This window comes from Ambystoma mexicanum, chromosome 2p (genome assembly GCF_040938575.1).
Source record: "Ambystoma mexicanum isolate Mex_15411 chromosome 2p, UKY_AmexF1_1, whole genome shotgun sequence".
In the NCBI taxonomy this organism is placed as follows: Eukaryota; Metazoa; Chordata; class Amphibia; order Caudata; family Ambystomatidae; genus Ambystoma; species Ambystoma mexicanum.
The window spans coordinates 253,693,695-253,717,608 of record NC_090923.1 but is presented as its reverse complement, the minus strand read 5'-3'; positions in this window follow the sequence as shown (position 1 = coordinate 253,717,608).

Sequence of the window (23,914 nt, the reverse complement as noted above, 5' to 3'; positions counted from 1 at the left end):
GAGTTCTTAGAACACTTTCAACTTGACAATGAACAATACGGACAGCATCCTCAGAACACCCCCATTTTGTTTTTGCGAACATTTCAGGACACCGCGAGTGTTCTTAGAACACATTCAGCTTGCCACAAAACAATATGGACAACGTCTTCAGGACACCACCACCGAACATTTGAGGACACCGCGTGAGTTCTTAGAACACACCCCCATTTTCTTTATTTACGAACATAGCAGGACACCGCAAGAGTTCTTAGAACACTTTCAACTTGCCAGAGAACAATACGGACAGAGTCTTCAGGACACCCCCTACGAGCAATTCAGGACACCGCGAGAGTTCTTAGAACACTTTCAACTTGACAATGAACATTACGGACAGCGTCTTCAGACATCCCCATTTTCTTTTTTTGCGAACATTTCAGGACACCGCGAGAGTTCTTAGAACACTTTCAACTTGACAATGAACAATACGAACAGTGTCCTCAGAACACCCCCATTTTGTTTATTTGCGAACATTTCAGGAAACCGCAAGTGTTCTTAGAACACAATTAACTTGCCAGAGAACAATATGGACAGCGTCTTGAGGACACCCCTATGAAAATTTCAGGACACCGCGATTGACAACGAACAATACTGACAGCGTCCTCAGAACACCCCCATTTTGTTTTTGCGAACATTTCAGGACACCGCGAGTGTTCTTAGAACACATTCAGCCTGCCAAAGAACAATATGGATAGCGTCTTAAGGACACCCCCTACGAACATTTGAGGACACCGCGTGAGTTCTTAGAACACACCCCCATTTTGTTTATTTGCAAACATTTCAGGACACTGCAAGAGTTCTTAGAAAACTTTCAACTTGCCAGAGAACAATATGGAAAGCGTCTTCAGGACACCCACTACGAACAATTCAGGACACCGCAAGAGTTCTTAGAACACTTTCAACTTGACAACGAACAATATGGACAGCATCTTCAGAACACCCGCATTTTGTTTTTTTGCGAACATTTCAGGACACCGCGAGAGTTCTTATAACACTTTCAACTTGACAACGAACAATACGGACAGCATCCTCAGAACACCCCCATTTTGTTTATTTGCGAACATTTCAGGACACCGCAAGTGTTCTTAGAACACAATCAACTTACCAGAGAACAATACTGACAGCATCTTCAGGACACCCCCTATGAACATTTCAGGACATCGCGAGAGTTCTTAGAACACTTTCAACTTGACAACGAACAATACGGACAGCATCCTCAGAACACCCCATTTTGTTTTTGTGAACATTTCAGGACACCGCAAGAGTTCTTGGAACACATTCAGCTTGCCAAAGAACAATATGGACAGCGTCTTCAGGACAACCCTACAAACATTTGAGGACACTGTGTGAGTTCTTAGAACACACCCCCGTTTTGTTTATTTGCGAACATTTCAGGACACTGCGAGTGTTCTTAGAACACATTCAGCTTGCCACAGAACAATACGGACAGCCTCTTCAGGATACCCCATACGAACATTTCAGAACACCGCGTGTGTTCTTAGAACACAACCCCATTTTGTTTATTTGTGAACATTTCATGACACCGCAAGAGTTCTTAGAACACTATCAACTTGCCAGAGAACAATCCGGACAGAGTCTTCAGGACACCCCCTACGAACATTTCAGGACACTGCGAGAGTTCTTAAAACACTTTCAACTTGAGAATGAACAATACGGACAACGTCCTCAGAACACCCCCATTTTGTTTTTGCGAACATTTCAGGACACTGAGAGAGTTCTTAGAACACATTCAGCTTGCCACGGAACAATATGGACAGCGTCTTCAGAACACCCCCTACGAACATTTGAGGACACTGCATGAGTTCTTAGAACACACCACCATTTTGTTTATTTGCAAACATTTCAGGACACCGCGAGAGTTCTTAGAAAACATTCAGCTTGCCACAGAACAATACGGACAGGGTCTTCAGGACACCCCCTACGAACATTTCAGGACACCGTGTGAGTTCTTAGAACACTTTCAGCTTGCCACAGAACAATACAGACAGCGTCTTCAGGGCATCCCCTACGAACATTTCAGGACACCGCGTGACTTCTTAGAACACACACCCATTTTGTTTATTTGCGAACATTTCAGGACACCGCGAGAGTTCTTAGAACACTTTCAACTTGCAAGATAACAATATGGACAGCGTCTTCAGGACACCCCTACGAACATTTCAGGACACCGGAGGAGTTCTTAGAACACTTTCAACTTGACAACGAACAATACGGACAGCGTCCTGAGAACACCCCCATTTTGTTTATTTGCGAACGTGTCAGGACACCGCGAGAGTTCTTAGAACACTTTCAACTTGACAACGAACAATACGACAGCGTCCTCAGAACACCCCCATTTTGTTTTTGCGAACATTTCAGGACACCGTGAGTGTTCTTAGAATACATTCAGCTTGCCACAAAACAATACGGACAGCATCTTCAGGACACCCCCTACGAACATTTGAGGACACTGCGTGACTTCTTAGAACACACACCCATTTTGTTTATTTGCGATCATTTCAGGACACCGCAAGAGTTCTTAGAACACTTTCAACTTGCCAGAGAACAATATGGACAGCGTCTTCAGGACACCCCCTATGAACATTTCAGGACGCCGTGAGAGTTCTTATAACACTTTCAACTTGACAACGAACAATACGGACAGGGTCCTGAGAACACCCCCATTTTGTTTATTTGTGAACATTTCAGGACACCGCGTGAGTTCTTAGAACACACCCCCATTTTGTTTATTTCCGAACATTTCAGGACACCGTGAGAGTTCTTATAACACTTTCAACTTGACAACGAACAATACGGACAGCGCCCTCAGAACACCCCCATTTTGTTTATTTGCAAACATTTCAGGACACTGCGAGAGTTCTTAGAACACTTTGAACTTGACAACAAACAATACGGACAGGATCCTCAGAACACCCCCATTTTGTTTATTTGTGAACATTTCAGGACACCATGAAAGTTCTTAGAACACATTCAACTTGCCATCGAACAATACGGACAGAAGTCTTCAGAACACCCCCTATGAAGATTTCAGAACTCTGCGAGAGTTCTCAGAACACTTTCAACTTGACAACGAACACTACGGACAGCATCCTCAGAACACCCCCATTTTGTTTTTGCGAACATTTCAGGACACCGCGAGTGTTCTTAGAATACATTCAGCTTGCCACAAAACAATACGGACAGCATTTTCAGGACACCCCCTACGAACATTTGAGGACACTGCGTGACTTCTTAGAACACACACCCATTTTGTTTATTTGCGATCATTTCAGGACACCGCAAGAGTTCTTAGAACACTTTCAACTTGCCATAGAATAATACGGACAGCGTCTTCAGGACACCCCCTACGAACATTTGAGGACGCCGTGAGAGTTCTTAGAACACACCCCCATTTTGTTTATTTGCAAACATTTCAGGACACAGCGAGAGTTCTTAGAACACTTTCAACTTGACAACAAACAATACGGACAGCATCCTCAGAACACCCCCATTTTGTTTATTTGCGAACATTTCAGGACACCACCAAAGTTCCTAGAACACATTCAACTTGCCATCGAACAATACGGACAAAAGTCTTCAGACCACCCCCTATGAAGATTTCAGAACACTGCGAGAGTTCTCAGAACACTTTCAACTTGACAACGAACACTACGGACAGCATCCTCAGAACACCCCCATTTTGTTTTTGCGAACATTTCAGGACACCGCGAGTGTTCTTGGAACTCATTCAGCTTGCCACAAAACAATTTGGACAGCGTCTTCAGGACACCCCCTACGAACATTTGAGGACACTGCGTGAGTTCTTAGAACACACCCCCATTTTGTTTATTTGCAAACATTTCAGGACACCGTGAGAGTTCTTAGAACACATTCAGCTTGCCACAGAACAATACGGACAGCGTCTTCAGGACACCCCCTACGAACATTTCAGGACACCGTGTGAGTTCTTAGAACACTTTCAGCTTGCCACAGAACAATACAGACAGCGTCTTCAGGGCATCCCCTACGAACATTTCAGGACACCGCGTAACTTCTTAGAACACACCCCCATTTTGTTTATTTGCGAACATTTCAGGACACCGCAAGAGTTCTTAGAACACTTTCAACTTGCCGGATAACAATATGGACAGCGTCTTCAGAACACCCCTACGAACATTTCAGGACACCGCAGGAGTTCTTAGAACACTTTCAACTTGACAACGAACAATACGGACAGCGTCCTAAGAACACCCCCATTTTGTTTATTTGCGAACGTGTCAGGACACCGCGAGAGTTCTTAGAACACTTTCAACTTGACAACGACCAATACGGACAGCGTCCTCAGAACACCCCCATTTTGTTTTTGCGAACATTTCGGGACACCGCGAGTGTTCTTGGAACTCATTCAGCTTGCCACAGAACAATTTGGACAGCATCTTCAGGACACCCCCTACGAACATTTGAGGACACTGCGTGAGTTCTTAGAACACACCCCCATTTTGTTTATTTGCGAACCGCGAGAGTTCTTAGAACACATTCAACTTGCCACAGAACAATACAGACAGCGTCTTGAGGATACCCCATACGAACATTTCAGAACTGTCATGATCACTGCTTCCAAGGAGCCAGGACCAGCCCAACGTCCTTGGAAGCAGGCCCCTAACCCTAATCCTAGGCACCAGCCGGTCCCCACGGGGACCTATTGGACCTTGTCCTGGCGCCGGTGGCACCAGGCTCATCAGAATCATCGGTCCCGGCACTGGAAGCGCCGGGCTCATAATATGTGTGCAGATGCTTGGGTGGACTTACCTGCAGCAGACCATGCTGCTTACTTACCAGCCTCTTAGAAGTCCTCTGTGAACAGGAACTACTTTCTTACCTGGGTGGGGCAAGCTCCACTCCCTGGATTCAGCACTGGAAAGCTTCTGGAACTGGAACTCTTTTCTTACATAGGCGGGGCCATGGAGGAAGATGCCTCATCACTCCAAGGCTATTTAAACCACACCCGATAGACGAAATGTGCTTCGCGTTATTCTGCATCTGCAGCAGAACGCTCACCGAGTCTGTTCCAGCCTTTCTTCTTACGATCCCGAATCTGCAAGAATCATACTCACCATTCCTGCATCCTGAATCTGCAAGAAGCATACTCACCATTCCTGCATCCAGTCGACAGCAGCACCTGCAGAGACAAGAAACAGCAGGTTAGCAAGGCAGCCTTAACTCGCAGTGCTACTCACCTGATCCATCGGCTGCGGTCATTTTCGGCACGCTGCACCTCCGCCTGCGAAGACAAAAGCATTGTCACTACTTACCGGCACTCCGTGAATTCTGGATTTCTTCACACTGCATCGCCGCCTGCGGAGATAAAAGCATTGTATCTACTTACGGACATTCTGCGGACTCCGGCGCTGCAAACCAATTTCTGAAAGACAAAAGAAGAGACATTAGACAGGTATTTACTTACGCCCATCGCGCTCTTCGCAATAGAACGCCTGCTCTTCAGCACGAACTACGCTGCAAGGAAAAGACAGTTAGAGCGCTTGCATTTACTCACGCATTTCCAGGCGCTTCACTCCATCTTCCTCAAGAGTCCTGCAAGACAAAAGGGAGAAAAGCATTATACGAAGTCCTGCTCAATGTTAACGTGCCTTGCACCTAAAGACTAAAAAGTCTAAAAAGGTGTCTGGAAACTCACCGCTCGTGCAGTTAACGACGGTAACGGTCTTCTGAGTCCAAGAGGCCTATGTTTCACCAGTGAAGGAACTGGCAACAGCGCCCTGCACCAGACGCAGATGGAGAGCCCAGCATTCACCTATCTAAGGTGAGCACGTTGACCTGGGGGCTCTACGGAGAGGGAGAGAGAGGAAGAGAGACATTGAACAACCCAGACCATTAACCCCCATATTCTTTCACCTGCAGAAACCTCACCCTACGAGTTTGACACACAGTGCGAAGAGGTTCAACCCCAGAAGCCCATCGGGTTCTGCACATCACCTTTCGAGTCACAGACACCTTCCTGCCAAGATCAGCGCCTCCGTGGGAATCAGGTGAGCCTTACAGGACGCGAAGCCCACCGCAAAACTCCTACCCAGGCGCAATGGAAACCTCAGACACTGATCACTTAGCCCATTTGCTCGGGGAATTAAGAGCAGAAGTACATGCAGCTTGTCAGGAAACAAGCTCTCTAAGAAGAGAACTGATCATTTCCAAGGAGCGAACAGAGGACATCGCTAGGCAATTGCTACAAACGCAGGCAGGACAGACACCCCTGCCCGCTCCAGGAGGAAGCTATCCTTCTGCATTATCTGTAAATCCAGTGCAAATCAATCTACCTGGTAATGTGCCCTTGGCTCCGCCCGAACGTTTTTCTGGTGACCCAAAGAAATTTGCAGTGTTCCTCAACCAGTGCCGCTTACATTTCTTATGTCGACCAGCTGCATTCCCAACAGACCAGACCAAGGTGGCTTTTGTGCTTTCTTATCTCAGTGGCAGCGCCGCAGATTGGTCGATCCCTTTAGTCACTCAGGATGATCCGGTTTTACATGATTTCCAGGCCTTCCAGTCCAGCATGGAGAAACTTTTTGCAAGACATGCACAAGGGCAGGCCTTGGACAATGAACTTCTTTCATTACGACAGGGTAATCAAGACCTCTTGACCTATATAGCCTCATTCAACAGACTCATTGTGGAAACTCAATGGCCCGAGGATAAGAGAATAACGCTTTTCTACAGAGGCCTGCGTGGAGAGCTCAAGGATGTGTTAGCTCAAGTTGTGAACCCTCCACAAGAATGTTCGGACTATATTGACTTAGTCGTCCAATTGGACCACAGATTACAGAACAGGAAGGCTGATCGTTCTAAATTTGATACCCGAGTGTTTTCTAAACCACAGACTTCTACTAAGGGAGCTGACACTGTGGAACCCATGCAAATAGGGGGGATGAAAGGTCCTTTAACCCAAAAGGAGCGGGAAAGAAGAAGACAGCTGCAATTATGCCTCTATTGCGGGAACTCGGGGCACTTTCTTCGAGACTGTCCAGTGAAACCAGCTAAGAAGGCTGTAGGAGCCGCAGATTCCAGTACCTCAAGTTCCGAACAGGGAAACGACCTAGCCCGGCAAGTGTAGAGGTCCTCTTGCCGAGCATTAAGATCTGTCCCGTGACCTCGCATTTCGTGGTGCCCATGGTCCTCATTAATCCTGCACGTCCGGATCGTTTGCATGCAATTGAAGCTTACATCGACAGCGGAGCAATCGGCAATTATGTGGACCGTGAAATGGCATCAAGGATGAATCTACCCCTTGTCCCTAAGGCAGTAAAAGACGTCATTACTACAGTGGATGGCACGGAGATAGCCTCCGGACCAGTAACGCACGCCACCCAAGAAGTGACGCTAGTGAGCCAAGATGGACACCGGGAGAAAATCGTGTTCGATGTGATCAAGGCCCCTCAGTTCCAGATCATTCTGGGAATCCCTTGGTTAGAGAAGCACAATCCTCAGATCAACTGGCGAGCAAAGACGGTTCAGTTTCCAGAATGTTTTACCACTTGTTATCCTCGGCCTGAAGTTTCAGTGGCGGTGATCTCTTCAGAGGTTCCCACATTACCTCCTGACTACCAAGAATTCCAAGATATCTTTCGGGAGGATCAAGCTAACACCCTGCCTCCTCATAGGTCTTACGACTGTCAAATAGACCTGATACCCGGAACAACTCCTTCTTGCAGTAGGATTTATGCCCTCACCGAGCCAGAGAATCTTCACCTCAGGCAATATCTGGACCAATACCTAGCTAACGGGTTTATCCGTCCTTCTAAATCTCCAGCTTCCTCGGCTTTGTTCTTCGTTCCGAAAAAGGAAGGAGACCTTAGAACTTGTATAGATTACCGCGCCCTGAATCAAATCACTGTTAAAAACAGATACCCATTACCTTTGATCCCTGAACTCCTGGACCAAGTCAAAGAAGCATGCATATATACAAAGTTGGATCTCAGAGGAGCCTACCACTTGGTACGAATAAAAGAAGGCGATGAGTGGAAGACGGCCTTTCGCACCAAGTATGGGCTATTCGAATATCAAGTGATGCCCTTTGAACTTTGTAACGCTCCTGCCGCTTTCCAGTATTTTATGAATGATGTCCTTAGAGAACTCATAGATGTGTGTGTTGTTGTCTACATTGATGACATCCTTGTCTATTCATCATCTGAAGAGGAACATCAGAGACACGTTAAAAAGGTTCTCGAGAGACTGCGTCAACATAACCTTTTTTCCAAGCTTGAAAAATGCGTTTTCAACGTAACTGAAGTTGAAGCAGAACAAGCTTTTCAGGATTTAAAAGCTAAATTCATTTCTGCTCCTGTTCTAAAACATCCTCGCCCAGAACTCCCCTACATCGTGGAAACGGATGCTTCTAGTCTTGCTATGGGGGCAGTGTTATCACAAAGAGATCCAGTCACACACCAATTACATCCAGTAGCCTTTTGGTCCCGCAAATTCTCGGCTTCCGAAATCAACTATTCAATTACAGACAAGGAACTTTTAGCTATCAGATCGGCCTTTAAAGCTTGGCGGCATTATCTTTTGGGAGCCAGACACACAGTCACCGTAATGACTGATCACCGCAATCTACAATATCTGAAGACGGCCAAAGCTCAGTCTTCCAGACAGCTTCGTTGGGCTCTGTTTCTGGCTGAGTTTGACTTTATAATTACTTATCGACCCGGCAGTAAAAACGGAAAAGCCGATGCCCTCTCTCGGATGGGAGTAGATGAACATTTGACCAATCCAGAACCAATACCCATAATCCCAGAACAAAGGCTTTTGGGGTTGGTCAGCGCTCAATCCTTTGAAGACATCAAGACTACAGTCAAGTCACTCCTAACTCCGGCCGATTTGCAGGACTGGCAAATAAAGGGAAAATAATTCTCAGTGGATCAAGACCTACCATATTTCCAAGGGCGATTGTACTTGCCCTGTGAGAAAATACAAAAACAAATAATTTCCGGTTATCACGACTCTCTAATGGAGGGTCACCCTGGCATTACCAAAACCATGGAAAAGATCAAGAGACATTTCTGGTGGCCATCATGGAAGAAGGATATTAGAGACTTTGTAATCTCCTGCGGTGTGTGTGCCCAGAATAAAAGTCAGAAGGAGAAACCAGCCGGCCTTTTACACCCTCTGGATATTCCTCCCTGTCCATGGCATACCCTGTCCATGGATTTCATCACGGACTTACCTCCATGCTCAGGGTATAATACCATTTTAGTAGTCGTGGATCTATTCTCCAAGATGGCTCACTTCATTCCCCTGAAGGGCCTACCTTCGGCTTCGGTATTGGCCTGGGAATTCTTAGAAAACATCATTCGGTTACACGGTTTTCCCTCGGTTTTAATCTCCGATAGGGGAAGTCAATTCATCTCCAACTTTTGGCGAAGTTGCTGTCGTCCAGCCCAAATTGATGTAAGACTTTCAACCAGTCACCATCCCCAAACTGACGGACAAACCGAGAGGACAAATCAGACTCTAGAGCAATATCTGCGTTGCATGCTCCAACAAACTGAAAACCCTTGGAAGGATATTCTTTGGATCGCTGAATACGCTTACAACAATTCGACTCATTCTGGAACCGGGAAGACTCCCTTCTTCCTATTATACGGACATCATCCTAGAACCTCTAATCTGGATCCTCCCCAAAAATTCGAAACACCTGCTGTGGATCATTTGCACTCTGAGATTACCCGTGCTTTTAAAGAAGCCACTGCCCATCTGCAAAGAGCTAAAGCTCAAGTCAAAAAGGGAGCAGATCGACACCGTAAAGAGGCCCCTCACTACGCAGTAGGAGATCAGGTCTGGTTATCCACTAAGCACCTGCCTCTAAAAGGACCCCGCACCTTCAACCCGAGATACCTTGGACCTTACCCCATCTCTACCATAGTTAATCCGGTGGCGCTCAAATTGGAATTACCTGCGCATATGAAAATACATCCAGTATTCCATGTCTCCTTATTAAAACCAGTACAACCAGAAACCCGATTGACTGAACTCCCAGAATCTGTTTTCGTAGACGGAGAACTCGAATTCGAAGTAAAGAACATTCTAGACTCCAAGATCTCCAAATCTAAGTTATATTATCTGGTTGATTGGAAAGGATACGGCCCCCAGGAAAGGTCTTGGGAACCCTCAGAATATGTCCACGCACCTCGTCTGGTCAAGAGATTCCATCTGAATCACCCCGACAAGCCAAAACCCCCGGAGAAGACATGCTTAGGAGGGGCCTTGAGGGGGGGTACTGTCATGATCACTGCTTCCAAGGATCCAGGACCAGCCCAACGTCCTTGGAAGCAGGCCCCTAACCCTAATCCTAGGCACCAGCCGGTGCCCACGGGGACCTTTTGGACCTTGTCCTGGCGCTGGTGGCACCAGGCTCATCAGAATCATCGGTCACAGCACTGAAAGCGCCGGGCTCATAATATGTGTGCAGATGCTTGGGTGGACTTACCTGCAGCAGACCATGCTGCTTACTTACCAGCCTCTTAGAAGTCCTCTGTGAACAAGAACTACTTTCTTACCTGGGTGGGGCAAGCTCCACTCCCTGGATTCAGCACTGGAAAGCTTCTGGAACTGGAACTCTTTTCTTACCTAGGCGGGGCCGTGGAGGAAGACGCCTCATCACTCCAAGGCTATTTAAACCACACCCGATAGACGAAACGTGCTTCGCGTTATTCTGCATCTGCAGCAGAACGCTCACCGAGTCTGTTCCAGCCTTTCTTCTTACGATCCCGAATCTGCAAGAATCATACTCACCATTCCTGCATCCTGAATCTGCAAGAAGCATACTCACCATTCCTGCATCCAGTCGTCAGCAGCACCTGCAGAGACAAGAAACAGCAGGTTAGCAAGGCAGCCTTAACTCGCAGTGCTACTCACCTGATCCATCGGCTGCAGTCATTTTCGGCACGCTGCACCTCCGCCTGCGAAGACAAAAGCATTGTCACTACTTACCGGCACTCCGTGAATTCTGGATTTCTTCACACTGCATCGCCGCCTGCGGAGATAAAAGCATTGTATCTACTTACGGACATTCCGCGGACTCCGGCGCTCCAAACCAACTTCTGAAAGACAAAAGAAGAGACATTAGACAGGTATTTACTTACGCCCATCGCGCTCTTCGCAATAGAACGCCTGCTCTTCAGCACAAACTACGCTGCAAGGAAAAGACAGTTAGAGCGCTTGCATTTACTCACGCATTTCCAGGTGCTTCACTCCATCTTCCTCAAGAGTCCTGCAAGACAAAAGGGAGAAAAGCATTATACGAAGTCCTGTTCAATGTTAACGTGCCTTGCACCTAAAGACTATAAAGACTAAAAAGGTGCCTGGAAACTCACCGCTCGTGCAGTTAACGCCGGTAACGGTCTTCTGAGTCCAAGAGGCCTATGTTTCACCAGTGAAGGAACTGGCAACAGCGCCCTGCACCAGACGCAGATGGAGAGCCCAGCATTCACCTATCTAAGGTGAGCACGTTGACCTGGGGGCTCTACAGAGAGGGAGAGAGAGGAAGAGGGGCATTGAACAACCCAGACCATTAACCCACATATTCTTTCACCTGCAGAAATCTCACCCTACGAGTTTGACACACAGTGCGAAGAGGTTCGACCCCAGAAGCCCATCGGGTTCTGCACATCACCTTTCGAGTCACAGACACCTTCCTGCCAAGATCAGCGCCTCCGTGGGAATCAGGTGAGCCTTACAGAACGCGAAGCCCACCGCAAAACTCCTACCCAGGCGCAATGGAAACCTCAGACACTGATCACTTAGCCCAGTTGCTCGGGGAATTAAGAGCAGAAGTACATGCAGCTCGTCAGGAAACAAGCTCTCTAAGAAGAGAACTGATCATTTCCAAGGAGCGAACAGAGGACCTCGCTTGGCAATTGCTACAAACGCAGGCAGGACAGACACCACTGCCCGCTCCAGGAGGAAGCTATCCTTCTGCATCATCTGTAAATCCAGTGCAAATCAATCTACCTGTTAATGTGCCCTTGGCTCCGCCCGAACATTTTTCTGGTGACCCAAAGAAATTTGCAGTGTTCCTCAACCAGTGCCGCTTACATTTCTTATGTCGACCAGCTGCATTCCCAACAGACCAGACCAAGGTGGCTTTCGTGCTTTCTTATCTCAGTGGCAGCGCCGCAGATTGGTCGATCCCTTTTGTCACTCAGGATGATCCGGTTTTACATGATTTCCAGGCCTTCCAGTCCAGCATGGAGAAACTGTTTGCAAGACATGCACAAGGGCAGGCCTTGGACAATGAACTTCTTTCATTACGACAGGGTAATCAAGACCTCTTGACCTATATAGCCTCATTCAACAGACTCATTGTGGAAACTCAATGGCCCGAGGATAAGAGAATAACGCTTTTCTACAGAGGCCTGCGTGGAGAGCTCAAGGATGTGTTAGCTCAAGTTGTGAACCCTCCACAAGAATGTTCGGACTATATTGACTTAGTCGTCCATTTGGACCACAGATTACAGAACAGGAAGGCTGATCGTTCTAAATTTGATACCCGAGTGTTTTCTAAACCACAGACTTCTACTAAGGGAGCTGACACTGTGGAACCCATGCAAATAGGGGGGATGAAAGGTCCTTTAACCCAAAAGGAGCGGGAAAGAAGAAGACAGCTGCAATTATGCCTCTATTGCGGGAACTCGGGGCACTTTCTTCGAGACTGTCCAGTGAAACCAGCTAAGAAGGCTGTAGGAGCCGCAGATTCCAGTACCTCAAGTTCCGAGCAGGGAAACGACCTAGCCCGGCAAGTGTAGAGGTCCTCTTGCCGAGCGTTAAGATCTGTCCCGTGACCTCGCATTTCGTGGTGCCCATGGTCCTCATTAATCCTGCACGTCCGGATCGTTTGCATGTAATTGAAGCTTACATCGACAGCGGAGCAATCAGCAATTATGTGGACCGTGAAATGGCATCAAGGATGAATCTACCCCTTGTCCCTAAGGCAGTAAAAGACGTCATTACTACAGTGGATGGCACAGAGATAGCCTCCGGACCAGTAACGCACACCACCAAGAAGTGACGCTAGTGAGCCAAGATGGACACCGGGAGAAAATCGTGTTCGATGTGATCAAGGCCCCTCAGTTCCAGATCATTCTGGGAATCCCTTGGTTAGAGAAGCACAATCCTCAGATCAACTGGCGAGCAAAGACGGTTCAGTTTCCAGAATGTTTTACCACTTGTTATCCTCGGCCTGAAGTTTCAGTGGCGGCGATCTCTTCAGAGGTTCCCACATTACCTCCTGACTACCAAGAATTCCAAGATATCTTTCGGAAGGATCAAGCTAACACCCTGCCTCCTCATAGGTCTTACGACTGTCAAATAGACCTGATACCCGGAACAACTCCTTCTTGCAGTAGGATTTATGCCCTCACCGAGCCAGAGAATCTTCACCTCAGGCAATATCTGGACCAATACCTAGCTAACGGGTTTATCCGTCCTTCTAAATCTCCAGCTTCCTCGGCTTTGTTCTTCGTTCCGAAAAAGGAAGGAGACCTTAGAACTTGTATAGATTACCGCGCCCTGAATCAAATCACTGTTAAAAACAGATACCCATTACCTTTGATCCCTGAACTCCTGGACCAAGTCAAAGAAGCATGCATATATACAAAGTTGGATCTCAGAGGAGCCTACCACTTGGTACGAATAAAAGAAGGCGATGAGTGGAAGACGGCCTTTCGCACCAAGTATGGGCTATTCGAATATCAAGTGATGCCCTTTGAACTTTGTAACGCTCCTGCCGCTTTCCAGTATTTTATGAATGATGTCCTTAGAGAACTCATAGATGTGTGTGTTGTTGTCTACATTGATGACATCCTTGTCTATTCATCATCTGAAGAGGAACATCAGAGACACGTTAAAAAGGTTCTCGAGAGACTGCGTCAACATAACCTTTTTTCCAAGCTTGAAAAATGCATTTTCAACGTAACTGAAGTTGAAGCAGAACAAGCTTTTCAGGATTTAAAAGCTAAATTCATTTCTGCTCCTGTTCTAAAACATCCTCGCCCAGAACTCCCCTACATCGTGGAAACGGATGCTTCTAGTCTTGCTATGGGGGCAGTGTTATCACAAAGAGATCCAGTCACACACCAATTACATCCAGTAGCCTTTTGGTCCCGCAAATTCTCGGCTTCCGAAATCAACTATTCAATTACAGACAAGGAACTTTTAGCTATCAGATCGGCCTTTAAAGCTTGGCGGCATTATCTTTTGGGAGCCAGACACACAGTCACCGTAATGACTGATCACCGCAATCTACAATATCTGAAGACGGCCAAAGCTCAGTCTTCCAGACAGCTTCGTTGGGCTCTGTTTCTGGCTGAGTTTGACTTTATAATTACTTATCGACCCGGCAGTAAAAACGGAAAAGCCGATGCCCTCTCTCGGATGGGAGTAGATGAACATTTGACCAATCCAGAACCAATACCCATAATCCCAGAACAAAGGCTTTTGGGGTTGGTCAGCGCTCAATCCTTTGAAGACATCAAGACTACAGTCAAGTCACTCCTAACTCCGGCCGATTTGCAGGACTGGCAAATAAAGGGAAAAGAATTCTCAGTGGATCAAGACCTACCATATTTCCAAGGGCGATTGTACTTGCCCTGTGAGAAAATACAAAAACAAATAATTTCCGGTTATCACGACTCTCTAATGGAGGGTCACCCTGGCATTACCAAAACCATGGAAAAGATCAAGAGACATTTCTGGTGGCCATCATGGAAGAAGGATATTAGAGACTTTGTAATCTCCTGCGGTGTGTGTGCCCAGAATAAAAAAAATCAGAAGGAGAAACCAGCCGGCCTTTTACACCCTCTGGATATTCCTCCCTGTCCATGGCATACCCTGTCCATGGATTTCATCACGGACTTACCTCCATGCTCAGGGTATAATACCATTTTAGTAGTCGTGGATCTATTCTCCAAGATGGCTCACTTCATTCCCCTGAAGGGCCTACCTTCGGCTTCGGTATTGGCCTTGGAATTCTTAGAAAACATCATTCAGTTACACGGTTTTCCCTCGGTTTTAATCCCCGATAGGGGAAGTCAATTCATCTCCAACTTTTGGCGAAGTTGCTGTCGTCCAGCCCAAATTGATGTAAGACTTTCAACCAGTCACCATCCCCAAACTGACGGACAAACCGAGAGGACAAATCAGACTCTAGAGCAATATCTGCGTTGCATGCTCCAACAAACTGAAAACCCTTGGAAGGATATTCTTTGGATCGCTGAATACGCTTACAACAATTCGACTCATTCTGGAACCGGGAAGACTCCCTTCTTCCTATTATACGGACATCATCCTAGAACCTCTAATCTGGATCCTCCCCAAGAATTCGAAACACCTGCTGTGGATCATTTGCACTCTGAGATTACCCGTGCTTTTAAAGAAGCCACTGCCCATCTGCAAAGAGCTAAAGCTCAAGTCAAAAAGGGAGCAGATCGACACCGTAAAGAGGCCCCTCACTACGCAGTAGGAGATCAGGTCTGGTTATCCACTAAGCACCTGCCTCTAAAAGGACCCCGCACCTTCAACCCGAGATACCTTGGACCTTACCCCAACTCTACCATAGTTAATCCGGTGGCGGTCAAATTGGAATTACCTGTGCATATGAAAATACATCCAGTATTCCATGTCTCCTTATTAAAACCAGTACAACCAGAAACCCGATTGACTGAACTCCCAGAACCTGTTTTCGTAGACGGAGAACTCGAATTCGAAGTAAAGAACATTCTAGACTCCAAGATCTCCAAATCTAAGTTATATTATCTGGTTGATTGGAAAGGATACGGCCCCCAGGAAAGGTCTTGGGAACCCTCAGAATATGTCCACGCACCTCGTCTGGTCAAGAGATTCCATCTGAATCACCCCGACAAGCCAAAACCCCCGGAGAAGACACGCTTAGGAGGGGCCTTGAGGGGGGGTACTGTCATGATCACTGCTTCCAAGGATCCAGGACCAGCCCAACGTCCTTGGAAGCAGGCCCCTAACCCTAATCCTAGGCACCAGCCGGTGCCCACGGGGACCTTTTGGACCTTGTCCTGGCGCTGGTGGCACCAGGCTCATCAGAATCATCGGTCACAGCACTGAAAGCGCCGGGCTCATAATATGTGTGCAGATGCTTGGGTGGACTTACCTGCAGCAGACCATGCTGCTTACTTACCAGCCTCTTAGAAGTCCTCTGTGAACAAGAACTACTTTCTTACCTGGGTGGGGCAAGCTCCACTCCCTGGATTCAGCACTGGAAAGCTTCTGGAACTGGAACTCTTTTCTTACCTAGGCGGGGCCGTGGAGGAAGACGCCTCATCACTCCAAGGCTATTTAAACCACACCCGATAGACGAAACGTGCTTCGCGTTATTCTGCATCTGCAGCAGAATGCTCACCGAGTCTGTTCCAGCCTTTCTTCTTACGATCCCGAATCTGCAAGAATCATACTCACCATTCCTGCATCCTGAATCTGCAAGAAGCATACTCACCATTCCTGCATCCAGTCGTCAGCAGCACCTGCAGAGACAAGAAACAGCAGGTTAGCAAGGCAGCCTTAACTCGCAGTGCTACTCACCTGATCCATCGGCTGCGGTCATTTTCGGCACGCTGCACCTCCGCCTGCGAAGACAAAAGCATTGTCACTACTTACCGGCACTCCGTGAATTCTGGATTTCTTCACACTGCATCGCCGCCTGCGGAGATAAAAGCATTGTATCTACTTACGGACATTCCGCGGACTCCGGCGCTGCAAGCCAACTTCTGAAAGACAAAAGAAGAGACATTAGACAGGTATTTACTTACGCCCATCGCGCTCTTCGCAATAGAACGCCTGCTCTTCAGCACGAACTACGCTGCAAGGAAAAGACAGTTAGAGCGCTTGCATTTACTCACGCATTTCCAGGCGCTTCACTCCATCTTCCTCAAGAGTCCTGCAAGACAAAAGGGAGAAAAGCATTATACGAAGTCCTGTTCAATGTTAACGTGCCTTGCACCTAAATACTATAAAGACTAAAAAGGTGTCTGGAAACTCACCGCTCGTGCAGTTAACGACGGTAACGGTCTTCTGAGTCCAAGAGGCCTATGTTTCACCAGTGAAGGAACTGGCAACAGCGCCCTGCACCAGACGCAGATGGAGAGCCCAGCATTCACCTATCTAAGGTGAGCACATTGACCTGGGGGCTCTACGGAGAGGGAGAGAGAGGAAGAGGGACATTGAACAACCCAGACCATTAACCCCCATATTCTTTCACCTGCAGAAACCTCACCCTACGAGTTCGACACACAGTGCGAAGAGGTTCGACCCCAGAAGCCCATCGGGTTCTGCACATCACCTTTTGAGTCACAGACACCTTCCTGCCAAGATCAGCGCCTCCGTGGGAATCAGGTGAGCGTTACAAGAACACCGCGTGAGTTCTTAGAACACACCCCCATTTTGTTTATTTGTGAACATTTCATGACACCGCAAGAGTTCTTAGAACACTTTCAACTCTCCAGAGAACAATACGGACAGCGTCTTCAGGACACCCCCTATGAACATTTCAGGACACCGCGAGAGTTCTTACAACACTTTCACCATGACATCGAACAATATGGACAGCGTTCTCAGAACACCCGCATTTTGTTAATTTGCGATCATTTCAGGACACCGTGAGAGTTCTTAGAACACTTTCAACTTGACAACGAACAATACGGACAGCATCCTCAGAACACCCCCATTTTGTTTATTTGCGAACATTTCAGGACACCGCAAGAGCTCTTCGAACACATTCAACTTGCCATCGAAAAATACGGACAGCGTCTTCAGAACACCCCCTACGAACATTTCAGAACACCGCGAGAGTTCTTAGAACACTTTCAACGTGACAACGAACAATACGGACAGTGTCCTCAGAACACCTCATTTTGTTATTGTGAACATTTCAGGACACCACGAGAGTACTTAGAACACATTCAGCTTGCCACAGAACAATACGAACAGCGTCTTCAGGACACCCCCTATGAACGTTTGAGGACACTGCGTGAGTTCTTAGAACACACCCCCGTTTTGTTTATTTGCAAACATTTCAGGACACCGTGAGAGTTCTTAGAACACATTCAGCGTGCCACAGAAGAATACGGACAGCGTCTTCAGGACACCCCCTACGAACATTTCAGGACACCGCGTGAGTTCTTCAGCTTGCCACAGAACAATACAGCTTGCCACAGAACAATACAGACAGCGTCTTCAGCAGACCCCCTACAAACATTTCAGGACACCCCGTGACTTCTTAGAACACACCCCCATTTTGTTTATTTGCGAACATTTCAGGACACCGCGAGAGTTCTTAGAACACTTTCAACTTGCCAGATAACAATACGGACAGCGTCTTCTGGACACCCCCTACGAACATTTCAGGACACCGCGAGAGTTCTTACAACACTTTCAACTTGACAACGAACAATATGTACAGCGTCTCAGAACACCCCCATTTTGTTTATTTGCGAACATTTCAGGACACCGCGAGAGTTCTTATAACACTTTCAACTTGACAACGAACAATACGGACAGCGTCCTCAGAACACCCCCATTTTGTTTATTTGCAAACATTTCAGGACACCGCAAGAGTTCTTAGAACACATTCACCTTGCCATCGAACAATACGGACAGCGTCTTCAGAACACCCCCTACGAACATTTCAGAACACCGCGAGAGTTCTTACAACACTTTCAACTTGACAATGAACAATACGGACAGCGTCCTCAGAACACCCCCATTTTGTTTTTGCGAACATTTCAGGACACCGCGAGAGTTCTTAGAACACATTCAGCTTGCCACAGAACTATACGGACAGCGTCTTCAGGACACCCCCTACGAACATTTGAGGACACTGCGTGAATTCTTAGAACACACCACCATTTTGTTTATTTGCAAACATTTCAGGACACCGCAAGATTTCTTAGAACACTTTCAGCTTGCCACAGAACTATACAGACAGCGTCTTCAGGACACCCACTACGAACATTTCAGGACACCGCGAGAGTTCTTAGAACACTTTCAACTTGCCAGATAACAATATGGACAGCGTCTTCAGGACACCCCCTACGAACATTTCAGGACACGGCGAGAGTTCTTAGAACACTTTCAACTTGACAACGAACAATACGGACAGCGTCCTGAGAACACCCCCATTTTGTTTATTTGCGAACGTTTCAGGACACCGCGAGAGTTCTTAGAACACTTTCAACTTGACAACGAACAATACGGACAGCGTCCTCAGAACACCCCCATTTTGTTTTTGCGAACATTTCAGGAAACCCCGAGTGTTCTTAGAACACTTTCAACTTGCCATCGAACAAAACAGAAAGCATCTTCAGGACACCCCCTGCGAACATTTCAGGACACCGAGACAGTTCTTAGAACACTTTCAACTTGCTATCGAACAATACGGACAGCGTCTTCAGGACACCCCCTACGAACATTTCAGGACAACGCGAGAGTTCTTAGAACACTTTCAACTTCACAACGAACAATACTGACAATAGACACTGAATTTGTCTATTTTTTAATATATTTTAGTGGTATGGATTTATCTATTTGGATAGTGTTAAATTTTGGGACCGTTAGATACCAATTTGCGTATTCTAACTGTGTATTTTTTGGTCTAATTTAGTGGTATTCATTTATCTGATTAGTTGTTGTAGAATCGTTGAGCAGTTAGATAGCTTTTGGAGTATTCTAACAGTTTATATTTTTTTAACACAAGTTTACTTAGGGTTTAAATACAGTTTAGTAATCACATTTTGGTTTTAAGAACATCAAATAAGCGTTTGTAAGATTTCCTGGTAATCTCTGCTTTAGAGTAATGGTACTATCATTACATTCAAACCATCCACATTTCTTTTTTATATATGCAGTGTAGTGCCCTGAATTGGTTGTGGCTCCTGCGTGGTAGATTATACCTATGTTGTGAAGGTTTTCTTACCAAGTGATATTTGACCATGTGTGAATCCAGTCAGCTTGCAGTTGTTTTTGGTACCATCTGCATTGTAACATGGAAGCATTAGTATTATGTATTTACTATGTGTTTGTATTACTAACGTGGAGCGATTATCTGAATTGCGGGTAGAGCATAATCTACCATGGTTTGCATTTAGTACAAGTTGCTGAAATGGAATTGATTCACAATTTGGCATTGATATATATATGAAGTGTTCATTGGGGATTTCTTCTTGTGTCACATTGTTGCAGAGAGTGCATGTATGTTTCCACATGTATGAAATCTGAAAGATTTCATTTATAGGTATGTTTTTGTTTTCCAGTACTTGTAGTAAGTACATTAGAAATTCTTGTGGATCTTCCTGTGAGTTTATAGTGAATTTCACCATTCCAGCACAGTAGTCCAATTGTTGTCTTATTCCATAAACACTATACGTGTTGTCAGGATTGTTTGCTGCATTTCTGTGAAGTATTAACATTTGCAAACACACTGGGTCTGTACTGTGTAAGTAAATGTTGTCAACAATTGGTGGTAATTGAAATAGAATATTCATTGCTACATTTGCGTAGCAACTTACACCAACTATATTTGAGAATTTAAATGGTCCAGGTAGTTCTGTACCTAACTGCTTTTTTTGGAGTGTGTCTTCCTTCTTTAAAGAAGTACCTGGTTTACTTTCCCTAATTGATTCTTTTTTGCTTGTGGTACTTGATGAAGTATTAGTTTCTTTTACTCTCTTTGGAGGATTTGCAGTGACATCCTGTTGCATTTCTGTTTGATTTATTTGTCTTTATAACGTTTTACTTTTTGTGGAACAGAATATGTGTTTAGGTGGGGGGTGTATCGTGAGCGAAGTCTATTGTATTCTAAAATGCATGGAATATTCTAAAATGCATGGAATATCAGCGTTTATTTTACTTGCATCAAAGTTGATTAGAAATAGACCGTCAAGTGTACGTAAGCGGTATAGTGCTACATAGCTCATGCCTTCTTTAAAGACTGTGTTACCAATATCTATCATTGCTTTATCTAGGGTAAGACCTTGTGATTTATGAATCGTAACTGCGAATGCAAGAGTTAGAGAAAATTGTTCTCTGCGTACATACATATCTTTGAAGAGAAGGAATCTAGCTGTTGAGCGTCCTATCCTTTTTACTTCTGAAACTTTGTCAAAGAGTATATTGACAAACTGAATTTTGTTGTCGCGTGGGTATGTTTGAAAGCCAACAACTGTACCCAGTGCTCCATTAACTAGTCCTTGGTCCACGTCAAGGTTACGTTTAAGCATTACTCTGCAATTTAAAGATAATTGTAATATCTTTTCTAAGCCTGCTGTGTTTGAGATTGATTTTTCTAAACTATTTAGTCTTTTTTTGGCTTGGTCACACATGGGTAGTGTCATACCATGTACATCTAGTTTATCTGTGGCGCTAATTTCCATGATTGGTTGCATTTCTTTACTTAGCATGATTTCATTGAATTTGAAACAGCTTGCAAGAGTTGGCATTAAGGCCATACAATTGACATTTTTGTGGGCTAATTGTTCCATAACATCTGTAGCACATGCATTATCGCCATAAAGTGCATTAATGTGCCGGGTTTTCAATATTGCTTCTGCTTCTTTAGAAAGTATACCAACTCTGATACTTTTTAAAATGTTGGCATATTTGAGATCTGCAGATTGCCGCATGTTTTCTGGTAATTCTCTGTATTGGAAATGTTGCCAAAGGTTGACATTTCCAATGCTGCCATTTGCCCATGCACCCAAGACTCTATGCCCTGGCAACAACCACTGCAGCATATCAAATTCATATTTGCTTATAACTTTGGGTGAAAAACAAATGTATAAGGAACAAAGGTATTAGATACTATGGATGTGATATGCTGCTATGGTTCTCATTATTGTATGCTTACTGTTTGGTCTAGTAACCGGAGTACATGTATTTCTTGTTAATTTCTGTGATAAAAGAACATAGCATGTTAGTATTAGTATTTTGTAATGACTTATTACATTGTATAATCAATATACTTTTTTTTTTTGGACCCTCATATTTAGTAGATTACAAATCAGAGTACTGTGCAATTTGCTCAGTTTCTGTATTTGTTGCTAAAATCATTGGGTCTGTAGGAGAAAAAAAATCCATGTTGGATTAAAAAAACCTTTTTCTGTTATGCTACAGTTTATTTTTTTGTTTATTTTCAGTGTTCACTTGTTGTTTTTGGCTAACGCTTTATACTTTGGCTTGTTGTATTTTTTTGGAGCAGTAACATGTTATTTATTTGTTTTGATATTATAAAATTTTGGAGCAGTTAGATACCAATTGGCGTATTCTAACTGTTTATTTATTTATATATTTTAGTGATATTGATTTATCTATTTGGATATTGTTAAATTTTTGGACCGGTAGATCCCAATTGGCGTATTCTAACTGTGTATTTTTTGGTCTAATTTAGTGGTATTCATTTATCTGATTAGTTGTTGTAGAATCGTTGAGCAGTTAGATAGCTTTTGGAGTATTCTAACAGTTTATATTTTTTAACACAAGTTTACTTAGGGTTTAAATACAGTTTAGTTATCACATTTTGGTTTTAAGAACATTAAATAAGCGTTTGTAAGATTTGCTGGTAATCTCTGCTTTAGAGTAATGGTACTATCATTACATTCATATCATCCACATTTCTTTTTTATATATGCAGTGTAGTGCCCTGAATTGGTTGTGGCTCCTGCGTGGTAGATTATACCTATTGTTGTGAAGGTTTTCTTGCCAAGTGATATTTGACCATGTGTGAATCCAGTCAGCTTGCAGTTGTTTTTGGTACCATCTGCATTGTAACATAGAAGCATTAGTATTATGTATTTACTATGTGTTTGTATTACTAACGTGGAGCGATTATCTGAATTGCAGGTAGAGCATAATCTACCATGGTTTGCATTTAGTACAAGTTGCTGAAATGGAATTGATTCACAATTTGGTATTGATATATATATATGAAGCGTTCATTGGGGATTTCTTCTTGTGTCACATTGTTGCAGAGAGTGCATGTATGTTTCCACATGTATGAAATCTGAATGATTTCATTTATAGGTATGTTTTTGTTTTCCAGTACTTGTAATAAGTACATTAGAAATTCTTGTGGATCTTCCTGTGAGTTTATAGTGAATTTCACCATTCCAGCACAGTAGTCCAATTGTTGACTTATTCCATAAACATTATACGTGTTGTCAGGATTGTTTGCTGCATTTCTGTGAAGTATTAACATTTGCAAACACACTGGGTCTGTACTGTGTAAGTAAATGTTGTCAACAATTGGTGGTAATTGAAATAGAATATTCATTGCTACATTTGCGTAGCAACTTACACCAACTATATTTGAGAATTTAAATGGTCCAGGTAGTTCTGTATCTAACTGTTTTTTTGGAGTTTGTCTTCCTTCTTTAAAGAAGTACCTGGTTTACTTTCCCTAATTGATTCTTTTTTGCTTGTGGTACTTGATGAAGTATTAGTTTCTTTTACTCTCTTTGGAGGATTTGCAGTGACATCCTGTTGCATTTCTGTTTGATTTATTTGCCTTTTATAAGGTTTTACTTTTTGTGGAACAGAATATGTGTTTAGGTGGGGGGTGTATAGTGAGCGAAGTCTATTGTATTCAAAAATGCACGGAATATCAGCGTTTATTTTACTTACATCAAAGTTGATTAGAAATAGACCGTCAAGTTTACGTAAGCGTGATAGTGCTACATAGCTCATGCCTTCTTTAAAGACTGTGTTACCAATATCTATCATTGCTTTATCTAGGGTAAGACCTTGTGATTTATGAATCGTAACTGCGTATGCAAGAGTTAGAGAAAATTGTTCT